This window comes from Sciurus vulgaris, assembly GCF_902686455.1.
Source record: "Sciurus vulgaris genome assembly, contig: HiC_scaffold_632_arrow_ctg1, whole genome shotgun sequence".
Taxonomy (NCBI): domain Eukaryota; kingdom Metazoa; phylum Chordata; class Mammalia; order Rodentia; family Sciuridae; genus Sciurus; species Sciurus vulgaris.
The window spans coordinates 12,983,146-13,002,356 of record NW_027632957.1 but is presented as its reverse complement, the minus strand read 5'-3'; positions in this window follow the sequence as shown (position 1 = coordinate 13,002,356).

Sequence of the window (19,211 nt, the reverse complement as noted above, 5' to 3'; positions counted from 1 at the left end):
TCTCACCTCCAAATGTACATGGAACCATATGTATGTGGCATCCATATGTGACATTCCAATGAGAATCATAGCATTTTTGGTGCATTTGTTGTTGTAAAGACAGCTAGTTGTTTTTTCTTTTAATTTATTTATTCCTCAAAATGAAAACCTGGCCCTGGGTATTCCAGGACTGTACTCTCATTACTTTGTGACATACCCATCTCTAGACCACAAATTTTCTGATAATGCAGCCTGCCTATGAAAATACTTGAGAAGCTGACAAGATATACTAAAGCAGAATCATTTTGTAAATGAAAGTCTTTGTTTAGTTCATACTTTGGAAACCAAGACTGTTTCTCTCAGTGTATATGCCAGTAACATTGAAAAACAAAAGTTTACTGATACTTGTTATTCTGTAAACTTTCAGAATATTTCTTCTTTGGATAGTCCTATCTCAATTCTTTATGATTATTATATATTCTTTTTTAGGTATGGGACTTGTATTTCCTTATGAAAATATCTCAAGAAACTTGATATTGTTTAAAGAAGAGGATACAGGAAAAGAAGTTTCAGAGGGGTTCCACACAGGGAAGAAAAAAAAAATACAGGAATTAACTGACATCCTAAAATTACATATCTTAACAAATTACTTCATGCAAATTACTTTGATGAGAAATGATACTTATCTAGCCTGGAATCCTATCATATTTTTGTACTTAATAAATTTATTGACAAATGGAGAGAGAGTATACATAGTTAAATTAAAAGGATTAAATAATTCTGATAGTGTCCACTCAAGGTATTTGCTATTGCATTATTACTTCAGTTGTGACATTGAAACATTCATGGTCTTATTTAACCTATGTGGCTGGAGATCATCCTACCCTCCACCATTCTTCTTCTGGACATTGGTATATATACCTTTGTATATTTCTTCTGTGTTTAGCAGAAACATGATTTCATATTTGGAGACTAAGATTCTTGTTTTATTATATTTATATTCCTGATTAGTTTTACTTCATTTTTGTCACATGACTGGTATAAAAATGGAAAAAGAAACAAAACCAAAAGTTAAAGAAATTGTTATCAACACTATCCCCAAGAATCAGGTAAATATTAATTCAGCAGTAATAATATGGTACCTTTGTCACAATTAAGTTTTTTTGAGTATATATCCTGTTTGCTTTTCAGTATCCCAGGACTCAAGTGATACCTTGAAGATAATTTAACTAACATGTTTATGTCAAATATTTAACTGAAAACTGGAAGAAGTACACAATATTTCCTAATATTTTGTCTGTAAGGAGTTTGAGAATGACATCCTCTTCCCACTCAAAACATTCAAACTGCAGAGACTGTAAACTATATATCCAATTCCACAGCAAAAGCCTATATCATCCAAAATGACTTAAATAAAATCTCACATGAAGCTTTACTAGTTATCCAACAAGACTTGAACCTCCATCAAGAGTAATTTATCTAATTATATTGTTCATGTTTCAAAGGCTTGTCTGTGATCCTGATTTTAAGGGCAACTTTGTTACTCTCAGACATATTCTGCCCAGTGATTGTTTGACAATATAAGACTAATGATGTTACAATAAGGTAGGTTGAATTATCTGAAACTGGTCTCTGGAGGACTTTCATCAACTCTTTCACCACAGCTATTTGGTGGTTCCCAGCTGGATGGAGAGACCCCATAAATTAATATTTGCAAAGCCTGTTTTTAAAAAATACTCAATGAAACATTTTAAGAAGTTACTATAAAATGAAAACCAGCATGCAGATTAATTACACTAGAAAAAGAGTTAAGTAAAGGAGAACCAATATAGAATTCAACATTATAAATAAAACAATTGGCAGAAAATAAGAGTCACCGCTATAACATGGAATGTAAATGGTTTCAATTAATCTATCAAAAGATAAACAGTAGCAGATTTGGTTAAAAAGTATGAGTAAACAACAGGGTGTTTGCAAGAGCTCAACATGAAAAAAGACATGCACAATCTGAAGTTATAAGCATGGGAAAGATGTTTCCTGAAAATAATGTCCATTAAAATATTAGGGTTTATATTTCTGAATCTGTCAAGTGAAATTCAAGTAAAAATTATTCAGAATCGGCAAGTAAAATACCGTAATTCTGTTTAATAATTTCATCCAACAGCAAGATACAACAAATGCAAATATTTATGCCCTAAAGAATTATTCATCCATGCAAACAATGTTTTCAACATTAAGAATCTAATAAACTACAATAATATACTACTGGATAACTTGAACACATCTCTCTCACCACTAGACAGAATATTCAGATAATTTAGTAATGACTATTTAGAACTAATTAATACTATTTATCAAATGGACCTAGCAGGTATCTAGAGAATATGTCATTCACCAATGACAGCATTCTTTTTCTCAGCAATGCATAAGATATTTATGTCATATTAGAGGTTACAAATCCTATCCTAAAAACAACAAAACAATAAATATAAATTCTTGCATCTTACCAGAAATTTATGCAAATTATAAATCAATTAAAGGTAAAAACTAAATTTATCTTTAATACCTGAAGACTAATTTAATTTGATTTACAAATGAATCAGAAACAATATTTGGAAAAATCATAAAGCCTTTACAATAAGTGGAACTAACTCTACAACATAACAAAATGAGAAAGTGTGAACTCTGTAATAACAGCAAAATTAATGGCACTAAGTGGAAACATTAAGAAGATATATAAAATAAATTATCTAACATTACACCTTAGGCATAAAAATAGTACAAAACTATATTAAAATTAATGGAAGAAGGGAAATAAATGGAGTCAGAGTAAAAATCAATGAAATTGAGAGAAAAATGGTACAAAAGGTTAATGAGTCAGTTTGCTTTTAAAATATACACAAGCTGATAAACCCTTAGAAAAATGAAACAAGATAAAGAAAAAAAAGACTAAAAAAAGATATTGAAAAAGAAAATATAACTAGAGAAAGTAGTAAATTCCAGTGGCTCATAAAAAGACTTCCAAATTTTCTCCATTTAGAATTATGTTGGCCTTGCATTTATCATGTATGGCTTTTATGATGTTGATGTATGTTCCTATTATCCCTAGTCCTTTTAGTGTTTTGAGCTTGAAGAGGTGCAGTATTTTGTCAAATGCTTTTTATACCTTTATTGAGATGATCATATTATTGTTGTTTTTAAGGCTATTGATATTATGAATGTTTGTTTTTTCTGTGTGTTGAACCAAACCTTCATCCCTAGGATGAACCCACACTTGATAATGGTCCACTATCTATTTAATATGATTTTGGATATGATATTCCATAATTTTATTGGTAATTTAAAAACCAATGTTTATACACAACGAAATTAAAATGAACATACTACAGTGATGCAGCCACATCAATATTTATAGCAGCTCAATTTCCCAGACCTAAATTGTGAAACCAACCTAGATACCTTTCAACAGATGAATGAATGAAGAAAATGCATATATACATATATATTTATATATATATATATGCATATATAGGTAAAATATATTTATTTGTATGTGTGTATACATATGTATATGGATATATGTATAACATTAATATTACTCAGTTTTAATAAAGAATGAAATTATGACTATTTTGTGGTAAATTGATGGAGTTAGAGAATATCATTTTAAGCAAAATATGCCAAATCCCCAAAACCAAAGTCTGAATGTTTTCTCTGATATGTGGATGCTAACTCACAATATGGTGGGCTAGGTAAGAATAACTTTAAATTTCATACAGAGGAATGAGAAGTGGGGAAGGGGTATGGGGGATGGAATAATAGTATAATGAAACAGTCATTATTACCTGTTGTACATATATGATTGTATGACTGATGTGATCATGCAATATGTATAATCAGAAAATAAGAGATTACACTGCATTCATGTATGATCAATCAAAATGTATAAATTTATTCTACTGTCATGTACAACTAAATGGAACAAATTAAAAAGTTTAAGAAAAATATCTAAATTAAAATTTTATCAAAAAAATTAGAATCAATTACAAGATATAAAATTAGATTATCTCTAACACCTGGAGACTAATTTAATTTTTACTGAAAAATGGATAAGAAAATAAATCATAGGAAAAACAAATAATCTTTAAAATGAATAAAACTAGTTAAAAAATATACCAAAATATTTGGTAAAGCATAAAATCAGTAATAATAGGAAAATTAATGGCATAAAGAGCAAACATTAGAGAGAATTATACCTAATAAATTATATAAAATTACACCTTAGGAACTAAATAAAAGAACAAACCAACATTAAACTCAATTGAAGAAAAGAAATAAAAAATCAGTCAAGAAAGATAAAATTGAAAATAAAAACACTACAAATGAAAAGTGAAAAAGTGCTTTCAAGATCAACACAAGAATAATAAAGCCTCAGAAAAACTAACCAAGATAAAGACTAAACTATGAAAATGGAAGTGAAAGGAAAATGTAATTACATACACTACTAAATACTAGTGGATCATGAATTACTTTAAATTTGATATAAAATAAGCTACAAAATATTGAAGATATTGACAAATTCCTAGAGACATTAGACATAAAGAAATTAAATCTTTAGGGTATAGGCAATATGAGCGGAATAGGTCATATAATATTATTGAGCAAGCTACCAAAAGTAATACAACAAATATATGTAAGGTCTGGATAGCCTCAGTTACACCAGATGAAAAAAAATGTAATCCAAATTCTTAATTAAATCTTCCGAAACTAAATACAAGATCATTGTTAAAAAGAAAGTGCAATATAATCAAGCAGGTTTTATTACAGGGATACAAATTTGAACATTTTAAAATCAATAAATTAATTATCCATGTAAATAGTGTTAGGGGCAAGAATCATGGTTATCTCAATACATGCAGAGTGAGAATTTGAAAAAGTACAGTTCTAGGTCTCGTTTAAAGTGCTAGGAAATCTACAGATACAAGGAAACTACTACAATATTGTGAAGCTTACACATGACAATTCCAAGAAAATATTATACTGGAATCAGAAATTCTGAAGCAATTCCTTCTAAAAACAGGAACAAAGCAAATATGTCCACTCTCATCATCCCTATTCAACTTAGTGGTTATAATTCTATCCATACCAATTAGGCAGATGAAGGAAATTAAGACATATAAATAGGAATTAAAGAACTCAAATTACATGCTGATGGCAAGATTATACATTTAAAGCATTCAGAAGACTCAGAAGACTTATAGAATAATTAATAAGTTTAGTAAAAAAGAGACAAATCATATCAATCAATACAATATTTTTTTTTGTGTGTGTGGTGCTGGGAATCGAACCCACAGCCCTCAGCTTGCAAGGCAAGCACTTTGCCAACTGAGCTATCTCCCCAGCCCCTCAATCCAATATTTTAATAATAAATTTAATAATAAATTTTCAAAAATAAATCTCCCATAAAAACATGTTAATATCCAGAATATATAAAGAACTAAAAAAATTGACAGACATCTAATAAGCCAAATAATAAATGGGAAAAGAAAAAGACACTACTCAAAAGAAGACAGAGTCAACAAATCTATGAAAAATTTTTAAATGTCTCTAGCAATTGGGCAATGAAAAATGAAATCTCCATTTATATTTCTTCTCACTTTAGTAGTAATAGAAATAAATGAGATTACAAATAGTACCTGGAGGCAAGAATGTGTGGAAAAAGAAAACTCATATATTTTGCGTGGGGTTCTAAACTAGTAACACCACTTTGGATTGTAGTGTGGTGATAACTCAGTAAAAAAAAGTTTTGGACCTACTTTTTCTTCTATAAGGTGCAAGGTCTCTGGTCTGATTCCAAGGTCCTTGATACATTTTGAGTTGAGTTTTGTGCAGAGTGAGAGATAGAATTTTATTTTAATTGGGCTAAATGTTGATTTCCAATTTTCTCAGCACCATTTGTTGAATAGGCTATCATTTCTCCATTGTATGTTTTTGGCACTTTTGTCTAGTATAAGAAAACTATTTATTTGAGTTTGTCTCTGTGTCCTCTATTCTGTACCATTGATATACCTGTCTATTTTGGTGCCAGTGCCATGCCATTTTTGTTACTATTGCTCTGTATTACAGTTGAAGTTCTGGTATTGTGATACTCCCTGCTTTACTCTTCCTGCTAAGGATTTCTTTAGCTCTTCTGGGTCTCTTATATTCCAAATGAATTTCATGATTGCTTGCTCTGTTTCTATGACATTCAACATCTCTAGTAATAAGAGAAATGCAAATCATCAAAAACTACCCTAATATTTCACCTCACCCCAATTAGAATGGCAATTATCAAGAACAAAAACAATAATGGTGTTGTGGAGGATGTGAGGAAAATGGTACTCTTATACATTGCTAGTGGGGTTGCAAATAAGTGCAACCACTCTGGAAAGCAGTGTCATGATTCCTTAGAAGACTGGGAATGGAACCAAAATTTGACCCAGCTATCTCACTCCTTGGCCTATACCCAAAGGACTGAAAATCAGCATATTACTACAGTGATGCAACCACATCAATGTTCATAACTCCTCAATTCACAATAGCTAGATTGTGGAACCAACATAGATAACCTTTAATTGATGAATGGATAAAGAAATGGTGCTACATATACACAAAGGAATATTACTCAGCTATAAAAAACAATTAAATTATGGTATTTGCATTCAAATGGATGAAGTTGAATATCATACTAAGTGAGATAAGCCAATCCCCCCCAAAAAACAAAGTAGGAATGATCTCTCTGATAAGTGAATGATGATAACTAATAGGGGGTGGGAGGGAGGCAAGAATGGAGGAAGGATGGATTGTATACAGAAAAGAAGTTTGGAAGGGGTAGGAGAAAAAACATATTGAGACAAACACCATTTCCCTATGTATATGTATGATTACACAAATTGTATGACTCTACTTCATGTACAACTAGAGAAGTAAGTTTTGCCCCATTTGTGTATAATCAATCAAAATAAGTAAATTAATAAAAAATAATAAAAGATTATGATGAACTTAAAAAAAAAAACAAAAGAAATGAAACCATTCTATGACACTCTACCACTACTCTGAATATATAGAAAGGATTTAAACTCAGCATACAAAAAAATAGGCAGTCACAATTATGTTTATAACAACAGAATTCAAAATTGGCCAGCCATCTAATCAAGTCAGTTGCCTTTCAATACATGACTGGATAAAGAAAATCTGAAATACATGTACAATGGTATATTATTCAGTAATAAGATAATGAAACTATGACATTTGTTGGTAAATTTTTGCTTTAAATACTACTCTTCTATGTGAAATAATGAAGACATAAAGCCAAAGTTCAAATGTCTCTTCAGATATGAAAAATCTATAAAGAAAAAAATGGAAAAGGGAGAGGGAAAGGAAAAAGTAGAAGAAAAATTCCATGAAAATAGGAGAAATTTGGTGGACCAAATTAAGGTGAATGAGAGAGAAACGTGATGAGATAATGTAAAATCAGTGGAATGAATGTGACTTAACTTTCTCTTCTACATATATAAATACACCAAAGTGAATCTCACTATCACATATATCCACAAAAGAGTTATTAAGTAGAAACATATAGGTAAATACCAGAAAGCTCAGAAAAAGCAGAATGCAGGACAAGGTAAACTGGATGGAAGAAGGGAGGAAAAAAAGTAGTAGAGGTAACTGGATTAGAGTAAATTGTAGTCCAATTTCTAAATGAAACCTAATGTGATGCATAAAAAATAAAACCACTAAAATAATACTTTCCTGAAGGAATGATGAACCCAACCACTATGTATCACTAAAATGATCTAATTCAAAATAAGAAAAGAAAGTTAAACACTGAGTTAAAACACAAAACATAGAAATAGTAACTTAGATTGGAGTAAAAGGAACAAATATAACATATCTGTTCAATAGATCTTCACATTAAGCTCTGAACTTCCTAGAATTCATGGGAAAATAGAAAACATTTAAATTAGTATGGTGTAAATGAAATTTTCTCTGATAGTCACATTGGCACTGGTGATTGCCAATATTTAAGAACATTTGCAAAAATTATTTACATGAATTGCATACCTTTTTGCACTTATTTGCAGTTTTATTGGGGCTCTTTATTATGTGACAGACTTGCATAATGCAAGTTATTTAACTTACTACAATTATGAGAAAAACATTTGTATTTACCATTCATGCATCACCACTGGAAAGAAAAAGTCAAATGCAAAGTAACTGGATTTGAAAAAGCAAGCTTGTGGCCTTAAGTGTCTGTCTTTAGGGACTTTTGTATTATTTGTGAGTTGGCTGTGTTGCCTTGATAATGGAGAAAAACTACTTATAAGGATGACAGTTCTTATAATAATAAGACAAAGAAATACCCAATATTGTGTGAGTCAAAGTGATTTCCTAATGCATTTTTTAAATTTGAGACATTTTACCTATGATTTCAATTGTAATTTGGGGGTGGAAATTTTATTTCAATTTTTAAAGTCAAATCTGAGATTTCCTCAGGTTTCAAATAATATTAATTTCCTTAGTAAAAATTTACATATAATTGAAAAAATAATCCAGGGTACTTCTAGGTATCTATTACCTAACTTCACCAGTATAATCCTAGATATAATACCTGTGAAGAACAACAAAAAGAAAAAAAAATAGTATCTTTATTGATCATTTCCTATGTCAAAGTACATGATCACATGACTCCGGTTTTCTGGATCTGCAGTCGGTATACCAACATGATGAAACAAAGTGGCACAGGACATTTTTTCACCACATGGCAGTCAGGAACCAGATATTGGAAGAATCCAGGGACAATCTAAAATCCAATTCCATTTTCCCAGCGACCTACTTTATCAACCATGTCTAACTGCTTACTGTTAAATCTTTCTTTTTCATTCTAGTTACTATTTTGACAAATGGATTATTCCAGAGCTAATATTACAGATTCCATAGTCCAGTATCCTCATCATTGAATGTTGCTACATTGCCTGTTGAATGAACATTTCTGGGAACACTCTTAGAACCAAGCCAAAACAGTCAACAATCTTGTAGAACATTATTCCATTTCTTGAATATTTTTGTTTTTATTCTTAAAATTATATGCTATTTAGTTAATGCCAAAATTTTGTCTTGTGTTAATAAAAGGACAGGGAAACATTTTATTCATCAACACACTCCTACTGACTGGAAACATTACAAAATTTGGAATTTTATAACATACTATATAGCAAAATGCCTACAAAAGAAGGCACTTGGAAGAACTCACTAAATTATTCAAAAGCATCCAAATACTTTCCCCGATTTATATCATTTTAGCCATTAAAATAACAGTGATTTTGTATCACTGCTACATAATAAATTGAAATTCAAAATTAAAAAAAACTAAAAAATTATAAATGAGTTCAGAGTTTTCCACATGAATATCAATATTCTCATCATGAGATAAAAGTTTTCCCAAAGAAATATCAAATACATCCCAATATGTAAATAGAAGGCAAAATGAGTTCCTGAATCAGATCCATTCTATTGTCTACTCAAAATAAGCTGCTTTGATAAAAGATAATCATATATCAATAAAGCTCTTAAAATGAATATATGAGTGAAGAAGTGATGATGGAAACCAATAGTGAAGTTATTTTAATGAAATGATTCTACTATTTTCAATTACATATGATTTTTAAAAATTCTTTCATTTGTTGAAAATAATGAGAGACAAATCTGTGTTGTAATTTCAATGAATCAAAAATATGATATTAAAATTTGAAATCCACCCTCTAATAAAAGAAAATTTTAAAATATTGATTATGTGATTAAGTAATTCAGAGAAGAGATTTTAATCCTGTAATAAGTTTTGAATATATTAAAACATTTTATTCTCTTCCTCTCTGACTGCATCCTGATTTTGTATTTATTTTTACATTTTATAGACTTGAAAAATTTTGATTTTTCTTCTCTAATCACAATTTCTATATTCACACCATATTTTTATAGATAAATGTGTTTTAATTCATAGCTGAGATTAGTAATTAAAAGCTAAACATGTTACCCTTTCTCCCTTTTTATCTACTTACTTTTAATTTTTAAAATCCTTTGCATATTTACATTCTTTTTTAAAATCACAGTTTCTATGTTTCTCCCATCAATTTTGTATATAAATTGATTCAGTGCTCATCTTGCTCTTTTTCCCCTACTTGTATAGGGCAATTTTTGTGATTTATTTTCTGAATTTCATGGTAAAGTTGGATGCATTTTCAAATGTTTCATTATACATTAATTATTAAAATTTGTGTTGACTTTTAAAATCTTATGATTATGTATGTCTTTTGTGTAGAAAAGTAAACCAAGAGGGGCATGGTTTGTTGTTCAATGGTAGACTGCTTGCCTACCAGGAGTAGGACTCTGGGTTCTATCCTCAGCATTCCATTAATATAAACACATAAAACAAAGTTATTGTGTCTATCAACAACTAAAACATATGCATTGGTAAATGTGTACCATGTGAGATCAGGTATGCAGAGATATATTTCTCCAAATTTTTAACCAGAAACATTTTTAAACATTTTTATGTTGAAAAGTAAAAAAAAAAAAAAAAAAAAAAAAACTGCACCAAACACAGAGATAATTCATCAAAAGATCTAATGTGCATTTTCAAGACAGAGGAAACATATAGGACAAAAGCAGAGAGGGTTCATGTATAGATATCATGGAATTGAGACAGGGGTATAGCACCTATGAAGAGAGATGAAGATGGAAAAGTAGCTTGCAGCAGTACTCTAATTCTAGGATTTAATAAAATTGAGGACAGAATATTATTTCTAGAGAATTGTATTATGCAATTGGATTCATCAATTCCCACCCTGGTCCATACCAATCCTCATTCTAGGATGGTTCTGGTCAAGGTTTTTCTGTTATAGCAGTGAAAGTTTGGCTTACATTCTATCTTGAAATTTTCCTTGATTTTTGAATTGGCTATTTCACAGACTTAAAATGTTAACATATTTAACTCAGAAGACATAATTATTACTTTGTTGCATCCTTTGATTTGTTTCTATTTAAAAATGTTTTCAAGGATAATCACAGTGGTACATGCCCCCTGTCATCCCTGCCGCTTGGGAGACTGGAACAAGAGGATCACAATTTCAAGCCAACCTCAGAAACTGAGGAAGACTATAAGCATTGTAGTAAAATACCATCTCTAAAAAACCTATATTAAATACTGATAATGTGTCTCAGTGGTGAAAAACATTGGATTCAATTCCCCATACAAAAACCCCACATATTTTAAATTTTATATTTGGTCCTTTTCCTCAACTTACTATATCTATATTTACTTATGGACTTTAGAATTTGTGTTTCCCTATATTTCTTTAAGATTCTAATTAGGTTATTTATTCTGATATATGCTTGTTTAACATTTCAATTTTACAGAACTCCAAAATCTCAAAATTCTGTTATTTATATTGACATATCATTCTGACGTGGAATTATCTATTGTTTAATCTTTTCCCTTAGTTGGATAGTAAAAAATGTTCTTTTTGGAATGCCATTTTATTACTTTTGTTAATGTTTAATTTCAATTGATGTTGAGTTTATTTTATTCTGCTGGTTTTATTCTATATCTTTACATTCTGATTTTAAATTTATTATAATCTTTTCTCTCAATTTCAGGTTTTTACTTCTATAATACTATATTTTACTATAGATAAATTCCTCTAAATATCTCTGATTTTATTTTGGTATAGAATGATAAAGAACAAGCCCTTTTCTCTGACAGCAACATTTATTTCCTAAATATAAACCCCCAAATACCAGAAACACATAAATATGTAACCTTTTATGGAAAAGGGGACTATGCAGATGAGAATTCAAATATTTTGAATGTGAAGATTGTTCTACTTAATCTGAGCATAGTCAAGTTTACCACAATGACTTTTATGAGAAACAGCTAAAAACATAGTTGTCATAGTGGAACTGTGATCATGGATATAGGTGTTTGATACTTGATGAATATTAAAAACATGAAAAACAGATGATTGTAGGAAGCTCTGGAACCTGTAGGGGTGAAATGGAGTTTCCTTAAGTTTAGCCACCAGATAGGAGAAGGTCTGCTGAAACTTTGACCTTAAATCTCAATTTTCATAATGTGCTTCAAACCCAAATAGAACATAATATGCTACATTTTAAATAATAAATTTTTGGTAAATGTTTATGAACTCAGTGAGAAATCAATACAATAAAAACAATCTTTTCCCATTTTTCAGGTGCTGTATGTATTGATAAGATAATCTTACACTCAACCCACATTTCAACATTCATCTCAATCAGTACTAAATACTCTATATAGCACTTATGTATAGAGCCATTACTTTTCCAAGTCAAGCATGATTCTCAGCCTGCCCTTCTCTGGTGCTGTCATATCGTTAAACTGTGGAGACTTGGTAACCAAGTGTCTATAGATTTATAGAAGGACTATCTTTGTTTAATCCATATGCATCTCTAACTTTGAAATCAAGTACAGTGAATGAATATTCAAATTAATGATAGAACATCCAATGCAAAATGGGCATTTACTTATATGAGGGACATTATCAATGCTGCAATAATATAAATATGGTCTGAATTTCTAGACTCTGTCATGTCACCAGTAAATCATAATTTAATGCTGACATCTTGGTAATAGTTGATCTCTGAACAATCATGAAGTTGTACAAAGTACTGATCAGGACATTGATTATGTGAATAGATAGCCTAAGTCCATATTATATGTTGTTTCTCTAGGCATGGATTTCATTCTTACTCAGCACCTAATTTTTGGAGAGTTGAGATTCTGAGAGAATCTTGCCTGATATGAGTAACTTTATGAAGAGTATCACCATGATGAAGAGGCAAAGGAGGAAATATCTGGAAAATTCCTTCATCCATCAGCCTATGAAGAAATCAAGGGGTATGTGTTTTTTTCTTCTCTGAGCCTAAGAGAATAAAAACAACCTTCTAAAAGGGAGAAAGGGGGCATTTTTTTTAATTTATTGGAAGAAGAGTGACAGAATGACAGATAAAAAGATCAAGACAAATGACAATGAATAAAAAAATGGAGAAAGGGGCACTTTTTTTTTGCTCTTGACGTATTCTTTTTGGCCCAAGTAGAGAGTAAAACAAACATGTAAATAATTCAGTCCTTATTTCTCTGGTTATGTGCATAGGTGATGTGTACAATGTCATTGTGTATCAGTCAATTTCATTTCAATAAACTTCATTTATAATTTGGTAAAATATTGTAAATATTCTAAGAGTTACTTTCCCTTTTGTTGAAAAGAAAAGTGACTTTGTGAAATGAAGGAAATAATAGAAACAGAATCAAATGTCAAAACAAATTCTACAAGGATGTATATTGGTCATGGAATATAAATCTGGATATAATAACTGTTTATTTTTCAGACTCTAGTATATAAATGTAGGGAACCTTATGTAAAAATCAAAGAAAACAAAGGATATAAAAATACAAACATGCTTAAACATCAAGGCTAAATCTATATAAGTTTTGGTTATTTAGAGGATATAAGGTAGTGGTAGAAACATATAGATTCACAGTAAACAAAAGGTTTCCGAGATAGACCCCATGTTTTTTTTGGTGATAATGGGCAAATTAGTGCAAATCACAACATTTCAAAGTTTGGATCATGTTTCTTAGTACACTCTGATAGTCAAAACTAAAATTTCTAACAGTAATCCAATATAGTCAAAAATGATTGGAGCTTATTTGTTTCTAAATAGTCAACTAGAGAGACCTGGAAGAAGAAATCATTTCATGCACCTTCAAATTCACACATACTGAAGAACCTACTGAGTATAAATTAAGCTATGCAAGTATATACAGCTATTCATATCCATGTTGACACACATACCTCAAACACATAAGTAGTCCAGGGGAAGATAAACATTTAAACTCATTTTTTTTACTTATTTCATATCACATGCAATTATTTCCATCTCAAAAAATTACTATATGCATTTGTAAAAACAGCCTTGGAAATAATAATTATCCTGAGAAAGCTCCTTCTCTTTCAAGTAGCAATTTATAACAGAGAAGAAGAAGGAAAGAACAAGTGCCCCCATGGTATAATTTATATTCTTGAACTGAGGTGGTAGATACTTTATCATTATAAGCATCACTTTCCATGAAGATTTGGATGTCAACATCCCAAACACTTAGGAAAGGAAAAACCATGGAGGAATGTGGAATTTGTATGGCCACATCAAGAATTGGCATATATCACTTCCATTCTCTTTCACTTATAAAGAGCCTAATAACATGATCACAGTTAACTACAAGGAAGTTTGATAACTGTAACTCAATAGTATACCCAGGTTGAAATAATATATCTAGAAGATTCTGAAAATTTAACAAATTAAATTGTGAAAATATTCACCCATAGCATGCAGTGACATAAGAATATTGCTCTCAATTACTAGTAAAAAACAGTTTTTTATCCACACAGATGTAAATTATGCATGTTCACAGAAGGCATCAGTGAATAGACTTCTACTCTCTACCTAACAATAGTAAATATTTATAAATACCATACAAGAACCACAACACTTTCTTGAATTTACTTTCTCAGGCAAGCTGGATATATTGAATGTTGTTTAGAAATGAGCCAAGAGAATCCATGTTGAATTGTCTGATGTGTGTGAAACCAGTAACATCTTCAAACAGGCTGAAAGTGATAGGAGATTCAAGATTAATTTTGACTGACCCGTCCAAGAGCACACCATATTTATATTTTTCATAGGTAATAGCATTCCATCTCTTTTTCCTATAACAACCTATACTCTCTACTCTCTTTTATCAATTTCCAGCAACCTATCAAAACATATTAGTTCCCTATGCTTGTTTTTGTTGTTTTAGGTAAGAAATTATTACTTTGTAGATGACATTAACTTTACCAACTTTTTTAACTTTATGCAATGAGTAATAAAACATAGGAAATTTTGTCTGGTTCCACTTATTCAGTAAATGTGAAAATGTCATCCATTTCCTTTATGATTGTAGATTGCTCATTCTTTTTATTGCCTTTGTTACATAAAAAATGAATGTGAACTACACATAAATCAATATTTTTACTGAGAATTTGGATATAGACATTAATTTTTTACATGCTCATATTCTTTGTTCCCTTTGATTAAAAAATACCTAAGTATTTCTTGAGTCTCAAAAAAGAAAGTTTTAATTCATTACTTTGAGAATATAAAATTTTAAAACACATATACTATATGCACAAAAACATGAAAATTTTAATCACAACAAAAGTAATCAATAAACAAAATATCTCTCCAAATAACACACAGACACAAAACAAAAACATCACTCCTAGTCAAACAAAATTATCATATTTTGTTTGTTCACATTTGTAAACACTCAGCCACATATTACACCCTGATCCAATTTTCTCAATATGCTACGAACCTATACAGACAAAGTCTACTCATTGACACAAACCTTTGAGTGCTGACTGTGAGTTCCCTACATGGCAGAAACTTGCATGAGGGAACTTTACATTCTTGAACACTTAAATATTTGGGACTGTTCTTGCATAATATTTTGAAAACTAACAGTGATATGAGAATCAAGCATTTATTGATTTAAATAAGTATATTTTATCAACATTTTATTTGAAGTTTTGAATCTTGAGAATATGAAATAAAGATAATGAAACTGTGAAAATATGAAGAAGATAAACACAACTCCAAATATTAACCAAGGTTGGTGGGTTTGAGGAGTGTTGTTGGTAGGATCTGTGTGGAAGCACCAAATATTGTCACATTTCACTTCCCTGTATGAGTCAGAGGAATATTACAGAACAAAATAAGTATATATGCAGAATGGGTTAGAAAAGCAGAGTGAGGTAGAAATGATAGTAGATGAACAGCTGTTTTAGCTGATAGTATTGTCCCTGATGTATTTCTAGAGTTTGCTCAGGTAATGTGTATTTCTTGCTATGCAAAATTTCACTGGAGATCAGATATTGTATTGGGTGGGCCTCAGGCTCTATGACAGGAAACAAAAAATTGACAAAAAATTGGAAAGTGACAGTTTCCCTAACACATAAAGATTTTCACCATCAGTAATGGAGATTTACTGGATTATATGTACATCATTTCAAATGGAGGAAGTTGAATCCAAACCTGTAAACAATGAGAATATAGTAATCATAAAAGTTTGCTTTTTGGTCATATATGCAGTTTGTTTTTTATACACTGATGGGCATTATCTGATTTTAGAGCTTAGCAAATGATATTCAGAAATAGTTGTTTGAATAAATGCATAAACTCTACAGATTCATGATGTTTGCTTAATTTTCTTGCATTTTCAGACATACACATTTTTATTCAAATTATGTGTTTTCTTTGGAGGACTTTGCTTTAGTTCTGAAGAAAAAAGCTACTGAATTGTATAATTTATTTTTTTGACTCCTCATAGAAGGTATGCAGACAATAGAGGGTTCGGAATACAAATACTACAAAAGTCATAGGGGCTACTCAGGTCATAGAGGTAATAAAAGTCATGAAGAAGACTGAGATCATAATTACTACTCAAGCCATGGAAGCTGCACAGGTTACAGGGAATTAACATCATTTACTCTACAATACCATAAGACTATGCAGGTCTTTGGCACTCATAGGGGCTATGTATTTCATACAAACTATTAAGAAAATAGATGCTAAGCAGGCCTTTGAGAATACTGACCATAGATTCTGTTTAAATTTTTGTATTTATCTCAGCTATATATGGCAGTAGGATGTACTTTGACATATCATACATATGTGGATTATAACTTCCCATGTTTTGTAGTTGTATATGATATGGAGTTACACTGGCCAGTATCCATGTATGAACAGAAGTAAAGTATTTCTGATTTACTTTATTGTGTTTTCAAATCCCATCCCTTTCCCTATCCTTCACAACCTCTTGTCGAATCTGCAGAAAGTCCAATCCTCCCTTCTTTCTTAATTTTACTCTCTTTTATGAGTGAGTAATTGTAATTTTTTTTGTGTATATATATACACACACACATATATATATATATATATATATCACATTTTCTTTATACATTTATCTGCTGAAGACCACCTATGTTGTTTCTATAACTTTGTAAACATTGATGTGACCAGGCCACTATTGTATGCTGATTTAAGTCCTTTGGGTATATGCTGAGGAGTGTAATATATTGCTTAAACATAGGTTACATTCTGTTTCCTGAGGAATAACCATACTGAAGGATGCTTCCACAAATTTGAAGTCCCAGCAGCAATGTATTGGTGTGCATTTTCCCAACAACCTTGACAACATATATTGTTTTGTGTATTCTTTATAGTTGCCATTCTGACTAAAGTGACTTGGAATCTCAGTGTATTATTAATTTTCAATTTTCTAAGTGCTAGACATTTTGAAGAGGTTTTAATATATTTTTCCATTAATATTTTGGTGAAATACATTTTGAGTTTCTTTGCCCATTTATTTATTGGGTTATTAGTTATTTTTTGCTGTTAGGATTATTTACTTCTTTTCATATTCTGAGATGAATGCTATATGAGACTTGAAGAAAGTAATGTTTTTCACCCATTCTCTAGGTTCTCTCTACATGTTCTTGATTGTTTTAGTTTTGCTGAAAAAAAAACTAACTAGTGTGATAACATCACATTTATTGATATCTGATGTTAATTCTTGAATTTCAAGCATTTTTGAGGATTTCAGTTCCTAAGTCAGAATGATGAAGATTTGGGCCTACATTTATTCTAGTAGGTCAAGTTTCTCTGTTCTAACACCTATATATTTGATCCACATTGAGTTAAGTTTATTTCATTGTGAGATAAGGGGGTCACAGTTCCTTTTATTATATATGGCTTTCCAATTCTCTCAGCACCATTTATCAAAGATGTTATTTTTCTCCAAGATATGTTTATGACATCTTTGTCTTTTATGAGATAAATATGTTCACACAGATTTGTATCTGTGTCTTTTATTCAGTACCAATGAGCAGAAATGGTGAAAGACAATATCCCTGTTCCAGGTTTGAGAGGGATTGCTGTGAAATTTTCTACCTTTAGAGTAATATTGATTTTGAGTTTAGGATATATAACTTTTAAAATATTCATGTACTTTTCCACTATCCCTAATTTTCATAATGTTTTGAACATGAATGGATTCTGCAAATGCTTTTCCTGCATCTGTTCAGAGAAGCATAAGATTTATTTTTTAAAATTTTATTCATATGATGAATTATATTTATTGATTTCCATAGATTGAAACAACTTTGTATCCCTGGGATGAACTCATTTGATCATGGTGCATTATCTTTTTAATATATTATTTTTGCAAATATTTTCAGTATTTTATTAATATTTTTTATCTATGTTCATCAGGAATTTTGGTCTGAAGTTTTCAATCCTTTATGGGTATTCTGCTGTTTTGGTATCAGAGTGAAACTAGTTTCATACAATGAGCTAGTTGAGAAGAGTTTCTTCCTTTTTATTTCATGGAAGAAGGATTAGTGTTAGTTATTCTTTGGTGAAACTCAGCTGAGATTTAGTGTGGTCCTCACCTTTTCTTTGTTGATAGTCTTTTGATGATGTTTTCAATTTCTTTGATTGAAATTGATTGTTGAATTTTCTATGTCTTCCTATTTCAATTTGGGTAGATGATCTGTCTCTAGAAAATTGTCAATGTATTCAAAATTTTCTATTTTTTACAGTATAAATTTTCAAAATAGTTTCTGATTATTATCTGTATTTCAGTGGTGACCATGGTGATAGTTCATTTATTATCTGAAATGTTAGAACTTTCAATTATCTCTTTCTCTTTATTAGCTTGGCTAAGGGTTTATTTTTTCAAAAAATTAGGTTTATGTTTTGTTGATTTTTAGAATCAGTTCTTCCTTTCAACTTCATCGACTTTGTCTTAGATTTTATTTACTTTCTGGTCATAGACTCTAAGGTTGTCAAAAATCCATTCCGATATTAGGGGCTGCTAAGGACACTTAAGCTACTCAGTTCAGAGAAGCAACTCAGATGTTTACATACTCAGATCATAAAGGCTACATATGCAGAGTTTTCTAAGGTCTTTGAGACAATTCAGCATAAAATGACACCTGAAATCCAGAAAGCTACTCATGTAATAAATCTTACTAATGCAATAAATGCTTGCATGT